Genomic DNA, 12,500 nt, shown 5'->3' with positions numbered 1-12,500 from the left:
CCACCCTCCCTCCATCCCTCCCTCCCTCCATGCTAATGCTAGTTCAGCTCTTCCCTCCCTCCCTCCCTCCCTCCCTCCGTCCCTCCCTCCCTCCCTCCCTCCCTCCCTCCCTCCCACCCACCATGCTAATGCTAGTTCAGCTCTTCCCTCCCTCCCTCCATGCTAATGCTAGTTCAGCTCTTCCCTCCCTCCCTCCCTCCCTCCATGCTAATGCTTGTTCAGCTCTTCCCTCCCTCCCTCCCTCCCTCCCACCCTCCCTCCCTCCCTCCCTCCCTCCCTCCCTCCCTCCCTCCATGCTAATGCTAGTTAAGCTCTTCCCTCCCTCCCTCCCTCCCTCCATGCTAATGCTTGTTCAGCTCTTCCCTCCCTCCCTCCCTCCCACCCTCCCTCCCTCCCTCCCTCCATGTTAATGCTAGTTCAGCTCTTCCTCCCTCCCTCCCTCCCTCCATGCTAATGCTTGTTCAGCTCTTCCCTCCCTCCCTCCCTCCCACCCTCCCTCCCTCCCTCCCGAACCTCCCTCCCTCCCTCCCTCCCTCCCTCCCTCCCTCCCTCCCTCCCTCCATGTTAATGCTAGTTCAGCTCTTCCCTCCCTCCCTCCCTCCCTCCCTCCCTCCCTCCCTCCCTCCCTCCCTCCCTCCCTCCCTCCCTCCCTCCATGCTAATGCTAGTTCAGCTCTTCCCTCCCTCCCTCCCTCCCTCCCTCCCTCCCTCCCTCCCTCCCTCCCTCCCTCCCTCCCTCCCTCCCTCCATGCTAATGCTAGTTCAGCTCCTCCCTCCCTCCCTCCCTCCCTCCATGCTAATGCTAGTTCAGCTCTTCCCTCCCTACCTCCCTCCCTCCCTCCATGCTAATGCTAGTTCAGCTCTTCCCACCCTCCCACCCTCCCTCCCTCCCTCCATGCTAATGCTAGTTCAGCTCTTCCCTCCCTCCCTCCCTCCATGCTAATGCTTGTTCAGCTCTTCCCTCCCTCCCTCCCTCCCTCCCTCCCTCCCTCCCTCCCTCCCTCCCTGCTAATGCTAGTTCAGCTCTTCCCTCCCTCCCTCCCTCCCTCCCTCCCTCCCTCCATGCTAATGCTAGTTCAGCTCTTCCCTCCCTCCCTCCCTCCCTCCCTCCCTCCCTCCATGCTATTTCTAGTTCAGCTCTTCCCTCCCTCCCTCCCTCCCTCCCTACCTCCCTCCCTCCCTCCCTCCCTCCCTCCCTCCCTCCATGCTAATGCTAGTTCAGCTCTTCCCTCCCTCCCTCCCTTCCTCCTTCCCTCCCTCCATGCTAATGCTAGTTCAGCTCTTCTCTCCCTCCCTCCCTCCCTCCCTCCCTCCCTCCCTCCCTCCCTCCCTCCCTCCCTCCATGCTAATGCTAGTTCATCTGCTCTCTAGAGCCCGACCGATATATCAGTTAACCGACAGGCCTTTTAACTCTATATGGGTATTGGCTGATAATTCCACCGATATTCAATAAACAGGATTAAAAAAAGCTGATCTGAATGTCATGAGGTGATCTCGTTCTCATTAAAGGGAATCTGAAAGGCCATTCTCATGATGTCACTAAATGGAATCTGAACAGCCGTTCTCATGATGTCACTGAAGGGAATCTGAACGGCCGTTCTCATGATGTCATTAAAGGGAATCTGAACGGCCGTTCTCATGACGTCACTAAAGGGAATCTGAACGGCCTTTCTCATGATCAAATGTTATTTGTCACATGCGCCGAATTCCGTGATTTGCTTACTTACAAGCCCTTAACCAACAATGCAGTTCAAGAAATAGTTAAAATATTTACTAAATAAAGTCAAGTAAAAAAATGTAACAAAAAGTAAGACAATAGCAATAACAAGGTTATAAACAGGCGGTACCGATACCGAGTCAGGGGTAAAGGTTAGTCGAGGTAATTTGTATGTATAGTTGGGGGTATAGTGACTATGCATAGATAATAAACAGTGAGTAGCAGCAGTGTACAAAACTGGAAGGTGTCAATGTAAATAGTCTGGGTGGCCATTTGATTAATTGTTTAGCAGTCTTATGGCTTGGGGGGTAGAAGCTGTTAAGGAGCCTTTTGGACCTAGACATGGTGCTCCGGTACCGCTTGCCATACGCACTACCCTCTGTAGCGTCTTACGGTCGGATGCCGAGCCGTTGCCATACCAGGCGGTGAAGCAGCTGGTCAGAATACTCTCGATGGTGCAGCTGTATAACTTTTTCAGAATCTGGGGACCCATACCAAATCTTTTCAGTCTCCTGAAAATAGGCTAATAGGCTTTGTCGTGCCCTCTTCATGGCTCTCTTGGTGTGTTTGGACCATGTTAGTTTGTTGGTGATGTGGACACCAAGGATCTTGAAACTCTCGACCTGCTCCACTACAGCCACGTCGATGAGAATGGGGGCGTGCTCGGCCCTCCTTTTCCTGTTGTCCACAGTCAACTCCTTTGTCTTGCTCACATTGAGGGAGGGGTTGTTGTCCTGGCACCACACTGCCAGGTCTTTGACCTCCTCCCTATAGGCTGTCTCATCGATGTCGGTGATAAGGCCTACCACTGTTGTGTCGTCAGCAAACTTAATGATGGTGTTGGAGTCGTGCCTGGCCATGCAGTCATGGGTGAACTGGGAGTACAGGAGTGGACTAAGCACACACCCCTGGGGGGGCCCCAGTGTTGAGGATCAGCGTGGCAGATGTGTTGTTACCTACCCTTACCACCTGGGGGCGGCCCGTCAGGAAGTCCAGGATCCAGTTGCAGAGGGAGGTGTTTAGTCCCAGGATCATTAGCTTAGTGATGAGCTTTGAGGGCACTACGGTGTTGAACATTGAGCTGTAGTCAATGAACAGCATTCTCACATAGGTGTTCCTTTTGTCCAGGTGGGAAAGGGCAGCGTGATTGCAATTTATGAGAGCTCAGCTGTTTATGTTTATATTTTTCTTTGTACTTATCAATTTTTTTACTTAACACTTATTTTTCTTCAAACTGCATTCTTGGTTAAGAGCTCGTAAGTAACCATTTCACTACACCTGTTGTATTCGGCGCATGGGACAAATAACATTTTGATCTGAAGTAGTATACCGGCAGGTTTTGTTACCCCCCCCAAAAAATCGTATCGAACCCAAATAAACATGTTGGCCGTGCTCTGCTGATCTCACTGGTGTTGTCTCAGCAGGATAGTTCAGCTCTACTCTTTTGCTCTCTCTCCCTCCCGCCATCTCTCTCTCTCTCTTTCTCTTTCTCTTTTTCTTTTTCTTTCTCTTTCTCTTTTTCTTTCTCTTTCTCTTTCTTTCTCGTTCTCTTTCTCTTTCTCTTTCTCTTTCTCTTTCTCTTTCTCTTTCTCTCTCTCTCTCTCTTTCTCTCTCGCTCTCTCGCTCTCTCCCCCTCTATCCCTCCCTCTCTCCCTGTTCCCCTAATTCCATCCCTCCCTCACTCTCCCATAGGGCTGGGCAGTAGACCATTATTTTACTGTAGACTGGTATTGATGCAAGGACTGGTTTGAGTTTTTACTTTACCTTCTATAACAGTATTTCAATGTTTGGTTTGTAAAATGTGATACTCAACTCCGGTGCGTATGTCAGTTTTTATAGTTTACTCTGTTTCCCTCTCTTCCTGCTGCTGCATGCCGCTAACCAGCCCCAGCCCTGCCCGCTAACCAGCCCAGCCCTGCCAAGCCCTGCCCGCTAACCACCCCCAGCCCTGCCCGCTAACCACCCCCAGCCCTGCCCGCTAACCAGCCCTGCCCGCTAACCACCCCCAGCCGGGCCCGCTAACCACCCCCAGCCCTGCCCGCTAACCAGCCCTGCCCGCTAACCACCCCCAGCCCTGCTCGCTAAAACCACCCCCAGCCCTGCCCGCTAACCAGTCCTGCCCGCTAACCACCCCCAGCCCTGCCCGCTAACCACCCCCAGCCCTGCCCGCTAACCACCCTCAGCCCTGCCTGCTAACAACTCCCAGCCCTGCCCGCTAACCACCCCCAGCCCTGCCCACTAACCACCCCCAGCCCTGCCCACTAACCACCCTCAGCCCTGCCTGATAACCAGCCCCAGCCCCTGCCCGCTAACCAGCCCCAGCCCGCTAACCACACCCAGCCCTGCCAAGCCCTGCCTGCTAACCACCCCCAGCCCTGCCCGCTAACCAGCCCAAGCCCTGCCCGCTAGCCAGCCCTGCCCGCTAACCACACCCAGCCCTGCCTGCTAACCAGCCCCTGCCCGCAAACCACCCCCAGCCCTGCCCGCTAACCAGCCCCAGCCCTGCCCGCTAACCAGCCCCAGCCCTGCCCGCTAACCAGCCCTGCCCGCTAACCAGCCCTGCCCGCTAACCACACCCAGCCCTGCCCGCTAACCACACCCAGCCCTGCCTGCTAACCACACCAAGCCCTGCCCGCTAACCAGCCCAAGCCCTGCCCGCTAACCACACCCAGCCCTGCCAAGCCCTGCCCGCTAACCACACCCAGCCCTGCCAAGCCCTGCCCGCTAACCACACCAAGCCCTGCCCGCTAACCACCCCAGCCCTGCCCGCTAACCACCCCAGCCCTGCCAAGCCCTGCAAGCTAACCAGCCCCAGCCCTGCCCGCTAACCAGCCCCAGCCCTGCCAAGCCCTGCCCGCTAAACACACCAAGCCCTGCCCGCTAACCACCCCAGCCCTGCCAAGCCCTGCCCGCTAACCAGCCCCAGCCCCAGCCCGCTAACCAGCCCCAGCCCAGCCCGCTAACCAGCCCCAGCCCTGCCCGCTAACCAGCCCCAGCCCCTGCCCGCTAACCAGCCCCTGCCCGCTAACCACCCCCAGCCCTGCCCACTAACCACCCCCAGCCCTGCCCGTTAACCAGCCCCAGCCCTGCCAAGCCCTGTCCGCTAACCACCCCCAGCCCTGCCAAGCTGGGGCGAAGGATCACCTTCCAACAGGACAACAACCCTAATCACACAGCCAAGACAATGCAGGAGTGGCTTCGGGACAAATCTCTGAATGTTCTTGAGTGGCCCAGCCAGAGCCCAGACTTGAACCCGCTCGAACATCTCTGGAGAGACCTTAAAATAGCTGTGCAGCAACACTCCCATCCAACCTGACAGAGCTTTAGAAGATCTGCAGAGAAGAATGGGAGAAACTCCCCTAATACAGGTGTGCCAAGCTTGTAGTGTCATACCCAAGACGACTCAAGGCTGTAATCACTGCCAAAGGTGCTTTAACAAAGTACTGAGTAAAGGGTCTGAATACTTATGTAAATGTTTAATTATATGTTTTATAAATTAGCAAAAATGTCTAAACCTGTTTTTGCTTTCTCATTATGGGATATTGTGTGTATATTGATGAGGGTAAAAAGAACAATTGAATCAATTTTAGAATAAGGCTGTAACGTAACAAAATGTGGAAAAAGCCTGAATACTTTCCAAAGGCAATGTATTTTTATAAAATTGTGGGCTGGCCTTGCTAAACAATCTTGCTTTTAGAGGTAGGATACCTTAATTACGCTCCTCTCACTATTGTTAGGACTTGTTATAACTGCTCACACTTTGTCAAGTGTTATTCGAAACCACTGGTGGGAGTCCGTCAGACAACCCTCTGACTGAAACAGTTTCCTCGTGTTAATCTGTATTGTTAGATACTGTTGACCCACTATGTCAAACACCGGCAGGACGCTGCCAGGCTTCATCTGGTCCCCCAGCAGGCGAGGGGGCCTGGGGAAAGACAGGTGGGGGGGAGCTGAGGGGCTGGGGAGAGAGTGGGGGTGGAGGGGTGGGGGCTGAGGAGGGGGTAGAGGTGTGGGGGGGGGCTGAGGAGAGAGAGAGAGAAGGGGTAGAGGGGTGTGGGGCTGAGGAGGGGCTGGGGGGAGAGGGGGTAGAGGGGTGGGGGCTGAGGGTCTGGGGAGAGAGAGGGGGTGGGGGGGCTGAGGAGGGGGTAGAGGTGTGGGGCGAGGATGTGCTGAGGAGAGAGAGGGGGTAGAGGTGTGGGGGCTGAGGAGGGGCTGAGGAGAGAGAGGGGGTAGAGGTGTGGGGGCTGAGGAGGGGATAGAGGTGTGGGGCGAGGATGGGCTGAGGAGGGAGAGGAGGTAGAGGTGTGGGGGTGCAAGGAGGGGCTGAGGGGATGGGGGGCTGAGGGAGGGGGGTGGGGTGTGGGGGGTAGAGGTGTGGGGGCGAGGTGGGGCTGAGGAGAGAGGGGGGGTAGAGGCGAGGTGGGGCTGAGGAGAGAGAGGCATAACTGGGACTGGAGGGGAGGAGGGAGGGATCACCGTTAAACCACTGGGTAGGCAGGGAGGGAGGGAGGGATATTAAATACGCTTCTTAGAGCCATTAACTTATCACACTGTTAAAAAGAGGAATAATGAAATATTAAGTAGCAAGACCCCGCCTCGTGAAGAGGCCGGGACCCTGTTGGAAACTTGCAGGACACGGACACGGTAACAGACCACACCTCTTTTCTCTATTCTATTCCCACCGGGGTCCGTCCTCCCGTTCTCTCCCCCATATCAGCTTCTGCTGCTCACCTCGCGCTGCCATCCGTCTGCTGAACAGCATAACGGGGAGAGAGTGTTGGATAGAACAAAACATTCGGGTACTTTAAAAAAAAATAAAAAAATTGTTGGGTGAATAATCTCTGGATTTGTGTTTTTGGAATGAAACGTGGATGAATATGGATACTGAATGAAGTAAGTGTCATTAATGAATGGAACTTTGATATGGTTGTGTGGTTTATGATTGAACGGATGACTGCTTGCCTCTCTCTCTCTCTCTCTCTCTCTCACAGGAGGGGTTGTGAGTGGAATGCTCTGAATAATGCTTTTATCAGAAGTGTTTGAGTGAGTGACAACATTGTCGGCTGGTGGTGAGACCTTGAGAGCGCTGTCATTTTATTCCTGACGCTATTATGTTGTTGAGGTTCTTATGCAGATGAATAATAGCCTAGGCAAAAGTGTTTGAATTTTTTTTGGCGCGGGCATTAGGATTTTAATTGTATGAAAAATATCACATTTATTGTACGAAAGCCATTGTATGGGAATCAGTGTTTTGTACATTTCTCCATCATCACATGTCTAGAAGAAGTTATAATAACTGAAGAATGAAAGAGGGGTTATGAGTCTGTGACAAATGTCTCATTGATTATATGAAACCAGTATAAGAATCAGGCTTTTGTACTTGCCCAAGACTAGTCTGGAAGTTGAGTTTAGAGAGAACAGGCTATGTTGTATTGTTCTCTGTCTGAATTATATAGTGTCTTTCTCAGGGAATGTAAAGTAGCCTACAATTTATCTCCTCCATTATTTTTGAGACCGTCACAATGACAGCTGGCAAAGCTGAGCCCAATACAAAACTACTGCTGAATTTCTGTCTGAGCTCTACTCTTCTCCTGCCGTTCAATTTATGGTGTATAGATTAGATAGATAGATAGATAGATAGATAGATAGATAGATAGATAGATAGATAGATAGATAGATAGATAGATAGATAGATAGATAGATAGATAGATAGATAGATAGATAGATAGATAGATAGATAGATAGATAGATAGATAGATAGATAGATAGATAGATAGATAGATAGATAGATAGATAGATAGATAGATAGATAGATAGATAGATAGATAGATAGATAGATAGATAGATAGATAGATAGATAGATGATAGATAGATAGATAGATAGATAGATAGATAGATAGATAAAAATGTAAAGTTTATTTCTCAATAATTATGTGCATAAATGTGTTTATCTCTGTTAGTGAGCATTTTTCCTTTGCCAAGATAATCCATCCACCTGACAGGTGTGGCATATCAAGAAGCTGATTAAATAGCGTGATCATTACACAGGTGCACCTTGTGCTGGGGACAATAAAAGGCCACTCTAAAATGTGCAGTTTTATCACACAACACAATGCTACAGATGTCTCAACTTTTGAGGGAGTGTGCAATTGTCATGTTGACTACAGGAATGTCCACCAGAGCCTCCAATGTCATTTTACAGAATTTGGCAGTGCGTACAACCGGCCTCACAACCACATACCGACGCTTGGCATTCAGGCCAAAGAGTTCAATCTTGGTTTCATCAGACCAGAGAATCTTGTTTCTCAGGGTCTGAGAGACTTTAAGTGCCTTTTGGCAAACTCCAAGCGGGCTGTCGTGTGCCTTTTACTGAGGGGTGGCTTCCGTCTGTCCACTCTACCATAAAGGCCTGATTGGTGGAGTGCTCAAGAGATGGTTGTCCTTCTGGAAGGTTCTCCCATCTCCACAGAGGAACTCTGGAGCTCTGTCATTGACCATTGAGTTCTTGGTCACCTCCCTGACCAGGGCCCTTCTCCCCCGATTGTTCAGTTTGGCCGAGCAGCCAGCTGTAGGAAGAGTCTTGGTGGTTCCAAACTTCTTCCATTTAAGAATGGAGTCCACTGTTCTTGGGGACCTTCAATGCTGCAGAAATGTTTTGGTTCCCTTCCCCAGATATGTGCCTAGACACAATTCTGTCTCGGAGCTCTACGGACAATTCCTTCAACCTCATGGCTTGGTTTTTGCTCTGACATGCACTGTCAACTGTGGGACCTTATATAGACAGGTGTGTGCCTTTCCAAATCATGTCAAATCAATTGAATTTACCACAGGTGGACTCCAATCAAGTTGTAGAAACCTCTCAAGGATGATCAATGGAAACAGGATGCACCTGATCTCAATTTTGATTCTCATAGTAAAGGGTCTGAATAATTATGTAAATAAGGTATTTCTGTTTTTAAATTCTTATACATTTGCAACAATTTCTAAAAACCTGTTTTTGCTTTGTCATTATGGGGTATTGTGATGTCATTATGGGGTATTGTGTGTAGATTGATGGAAATAATAAATATTTAATCGATTTTAGAATAAAGCTGTAATGTAACAAAATGTGGAAAAAGTCGAGGGGTTTGAATACTTTCCGAATGTACTGTAGGTTGGTACGTAGATCGATGGATAGGTAGGTTAGTTGGATGGATGGATGGATGGGTGGGTGGGTGGGTGGGTGGATGGATAGATAGGTAGGTTGGATGGATGGATGGATGGATGGATGGATGGATGGATGGATGGATGGATGGATGGATGGATGGATGGATGGATGGATGGATGGATGGATGGATGGATGGGTAGGTAGATGGATAGGTAGGTTGCTTGGTTGGTACATGGATCGATGGATGGGTGGATGGATAGGTAGATGGATGGATGGATGGATAGGTAGGTAGGTAGGTTGGTTGGTACATAGGTAGGTTGGTTGGTGGATGGATGGATGGATGGGTAGGTGGATGGATGGGTAGGTGGATGGATTGATGGACGGGTAGGTGGATGAATGGATGGATGGATGGGTAGGTGGATGCATGGATGGGTAGGTGGGTGGGTGGGTGGGTGGATGGATGTGTAGGTGGGTTGGTACATGGATGGATGGATGGATGGATGGATGGATGGATGGATGGATGGATGGATGGATGGATGGATGGATGGATGGGTAGGTAGGTAGATGGATAGGTAGGTTGCTTGGTTGGTACATGGATGGATGGATGGGTGGATGGATAGGTAGATGGATGGATGGATGGATGGATGGATGGATGGATGGATGGATGGATGGATGGATGGATGGATGGATAGGTAGGTAGGTTGGTACATAGGTAGGTTGGTTGGTGGATGGATGGATGGGTATGTGGATGGATGGATGGGTAGAAATGTTGGTTGGTACTAGAGGTCGACTGATTATGATTTTTCAACACCGATACCGATACCGATTATTGGAGGGCCAAAAAAGTCGCTGCCGATTACTCGGCCGATTTGTTTTATACTTTTTAGTTTTTTTTTTATATATATTTTTTTAATTTATTTTTATTTATTTTTATTATTTTTATTTTGTTATTATTTGTAATAATGACAATTAGAACAATACTGAATGAACACTTATTTTAACTTAATATAATACATCAATAAAATCAATTTAGCCTCAAATAAATAATGGAACATGTTCAATTTGGTTTAAATAATGCAAAACAAAGTGTTGGAGAAGAAAGTAAAAGTGCAATATGTGCCATGTAAAAAAGCTAACGTTTAAGTTCCTTGCTCAGAACATATGAACATATGAAAGCTGGTGGTTCCTTTTAACATGAGTCTTCAATATTCCCAGGTAAGAAGTTTTAGGTTGTAGTTATTATAGGAATTATAGGATTATTTCTCTCTATACGATTTGTATTTCATATACCTTTGACTATTGGATGTTCTTATAGCCACTTTAGTATTGCCAGTGTAACAGTATAGCTTCCGTCCCTCTCCTCGCTCCTACCTGGGCTCGAACCAGGTACACATCGACAACAGCCACCCTCGAAGCAGCGTTACCCATGCAGAGCAAGGGGAACAACTACTCCAAGTCTCAGTGAGTGACGTTTGAAACGCTATTAGCGCACACCCCGCTAACAGGTTAGCCATTTCACATTGGTCACACCAGCCTAATCTTGGGAGTTGATAGGCTTGAAGTCATAAACAGCACAATGCATTGCGAAGAGCTGCTGGCAAAACGCACGAAAGTGCTGTTTTGAATGAATGCTTACGAGCCTGCTGGTGCCTACCACCGCTCAGTCAGACTGCTCTATCAAATCATAGACTTAATTATAACATAATAACACACAGAAAAACAAGCCTTAGGTCATTAATATGGTCAAATCCGGAAACTATCACGTTTATTCTTTCAGTGAAATACGGAACCGTTCTGTATTTTATCTAACGGGTGGCATCCCTAAGTCTAAATATTCCTGTTACATTGCACAACCTTCAATGTTATGTCATAATTACGTAAAATTCAGGCAAATTAGTTCGCAACGAGCCAGGCGGCCCAAACTGTTGCATATACCCTGACTCTGCGTGCAATGAACGCAAAATGACACAATTTCACCTGGTTAATATTGCCTGCAAACCTGGATTTCTTTTAGCTAAATATGCAGGTTTAAAAATATATACTTCTGTGTATTGATTTTAAGAAAGGCATTGATGTTCATGGTTAGGTACAATCGTGCAACGATTGTGCTTTTTCGCAAATGCGCTTTTGTTAAATCATCCCCAGTTTGGAGAAGTTGGCTGTCTTTGTTAGGAAGAAATAGTCTTCACGGTTCGCAACGAGCCAGGCGGCCCAAACTGCTGCATATACCCTGACTCTGTTGCAGAGGTGACACATTTTCCCTAGTTAAATGAAATTCATGTTAGCAGGCAACATTAACTAAATATGCAGGTTTAAAATATATACTTGTGTATTGATTTTAAGAAAGACATTGATGTTTATGGTTAGGTACAAGTTGGAGCAACGACAGTCCTTTTTCGCGAATGCGCACCGCATCGATTATATGCAACGCAGTACAGGCTAGATAAACTAGTAATATCATCAACCATGTGTAGTTAACTAGTGATTATGATTGATTGCTTGATTGTTTTTTATAAGATAAGTTTAATGCTAGCTAGCAACTTATCTTGGCTTCTTACTGCATTCGCGTAACAGGCAGGCTCCTCATGGAGTGCAATGTAAAGCAGGGGGTTAGAGCAAAAATACCGATTACCGATTGTTATGAAAACTTGAAAGTAGGTAGGTTGGTTGGTAGATTGCTAGGTAGGTAGGTTGGTTGGTAGATTGCTAGATAGATTGGTAGATGGATGGATAGGTAGGTTGGTTGGTAGATTGCTATGTAGGTAGGTTGGTTGGTAGATTGCTAGATTGGTAGATGGATGGATAGGTAGGTTGGTTGGCTGGCTGGTAGGTAGGTATGTTGGTAGATTGCTAGGTGGGTGGGTGGGGGGGTGGGTGGGTTGGTTGATAAATTGCTAGATAGTCAGTTAGGTTGGTAGGTAGGTAGGTTGGTTGGTAGATTGCTAGATAGATTGGTTGGTTGGTAGATTGCTAGGTAGGTAGGTAGGTTGGTTGGTTGGTTGGTTGGTTGGTTGGTTGGTTGGTTGGTTGGAAGATGCATAGGTTGGTTGGTTAGTAGACTGCTAGATAGGTAGGTTTGTTGGTTGGTTGGTAGATTGCTATGTAGATATGTAGGTTGGTTGGTTGGTAGATGGATGGGTAAGTTGGTTGGTAGATTGCTAGATAAATAGGTAGGTAGGTTGGTAGATTGTTGGTTGGTTGGTAGAGCGGTAGGTAGGTTGGTTGGTAGAGCGGTAGGTAGTGTGGTTGGTTGGTAGGTTGGTTGGTAGAGCGGTAGGTAGGTTGGTAGAGCGGTAGCGCGGTAGATGGTAGGTTGGTTGGTAGAGCGGTAGGTAGGTTGCTTGGTAAAGCGGTAGGTAGGTTGGTAGGTTGGTAGGTTGGTTGGTAGGTAGAGCGTTAAGTAGATGGGTTGGTAGGTAGATAGGTTGGTTGGTAGAGCAGTAGGTAGATAGGTTGGTTGGTAGAGCGGTAGGTAGGTTGGATGGTAGGTAGGTAGGTTGGTTGGTAGAGCGGTAGGTAGGTAGGTTGGTTGGTAGGTAGGTAGGTTGGTTGGTAGAGAGGTAGGTAGGTTGGTTGGTAGAGCGGTAGGTAGGTTGGTTGGTAGGTAGGTAGGTAGGTAGGTAGGTAGGTTGGTTGG

General features: G+C 48.7%; 1 protein-coding gene across 1 annotated transcript in view; it reads left to right on the top strand.

The window, feature by feature from the left end:
* The first annotated feature begins 6,442 nt into the window (after nt 1-6,442).
* LOC106566319 (plexin-B3) overlaps nt 6,443-12,500 on the top strand; it is a 218,084-nt gene continuing 212,026 nt past the window's right edge. Inside the window, exon 1 of the mRNA XM_082959781.1 lies at nt 6,443-6,609. The gene's annotated coding sequence lies outside the window, so the exon portion shown is untranslated. The remainder of the gene's footprint in view (nt 6,610-12,500) is intronic.

This window comes from Salmo salar, chromosome 13, assembly GCF_965601325.2.
Source record: "Salmo salar chromosome 13, fSalSal1, whole genome shotgun sequence".
In the NCBI taxonomy this organism is placed as follows: domain Eukaryota; kingdom Metazoa; phylum Chordata; class Actinopteri; order Salmoniformes; family Salmonidae; genus Salmo; species Salmo salar.
Note: the sequence above shows the minus strand (reverse complement) of the source record. Positions and strands in the feature narration are given on the sequence as shown.